The sequence below is a fragment of the Chiloscyllium plagiosum genome, unplaced genomic scaffold (assembly GCF_004010195.1).
Source record: "Chiloscyllium plagiosum isolate BGI_BamShark_2017 unplaced genomic scaffold, ASM401019v2 scaf_74495, whole genome shotgun sequence".
NCBI classification, from domain to species: Eukaryota; Metazoa; Chordata; class Chondrichthyes; order Orectolobiformes; family Hemiscylliidae; genus Chiloscyllium; species Chiloscyllium plagiosum.
This window is the reverse complement of record NW_025183943.1, coordinates 1,344-2,237: the sequence shown is the minus strand read 5'-3', so window position 1 is coordinate 2,237 and position 894 is coordinate 1,344. Positions and strand designations below refer to the sequence as shown.

General features: G+C 48.9%; 1 pseudogene; it reads left to right on the top strand.

Moving 5' to 3' along the window:
• Positions 1–303: 303 nt before the first annotated feature.
• LOC122545503 lies at positions 304–422 on the top strand (annotated as a pseudogene).
• Positions 423–894: the final 472 nt, after the last annotated feature.

Genomic DNA, 894 nt, shown 5'->3' with positions numbered 1-894 from the left:
ATGCATGTCCCTCAGGATTGAAATCTGTGTAAGTTCACCCTTCAATTTTGATGCTTCAGGGAAAAAACGTCCTAGTCTATTCACCCTATTGTTATAATTCAAACCTCCAGTCCCGGCAACATTGTTGTAATTTTTTTCTGGACACTTTCTAGTTTAATAACATCCTTCCTATTGACGTGCTGGGCAAGAGGAAAGAAGTATTGCGATATAAATGTGCACCTTCAGTTAAATGCTATAAAGCATAGAGTAGAATGAGGACCAGAAGCATGTGTCTATATGGAGCTAGAACTGTAGGTTCTAAGTGTGTATGGCCATACTAGTCTGAAAATCCCTGATCTTGTCTGATCTCTGAAGCAAAACAGACTCATGCCTGGTCAGTACTTGGATGGGAGACCGCCTGGGAATACCAGGTGCAGTAGGCTTATGCAGCCACCAGAGGCCGCTCACAGCTCAGCACTGTCACACTCCCATTCATAAAGCAACGTCCTTTTAACTACTCACTCCGTCTCTCTGTCTCTCTGTCTCACTTACTCTTGCCCAATTTGCAGCACACAAACTCACTCAGCTCAGCTGGAGAAAGTCTACATCTTGTCTACATCCAGGCTTCTTCAAAGACCGCAATCTCCCCCCTGACGTGATCGACGATGCTCTCGCCCGCATCTCCTCCACTTCCCGCTCCTCCGCCCATGAGCCTCGCCCCTCCAATCGCCACCAGGACAGACCCCCACTGGTCCTCACCTACCACCCCACCAACCTCCATATACATCGTATCATCCGTCATCATTTCCGCCACCTCCAAACGGACCCCACCACTAGGGATATATTTCCCTCCCCTCCCCTATCAGCGTTCCAAAAAGACCACTCCCTCCGTGACTCCCTCGTCAGGTCCACACC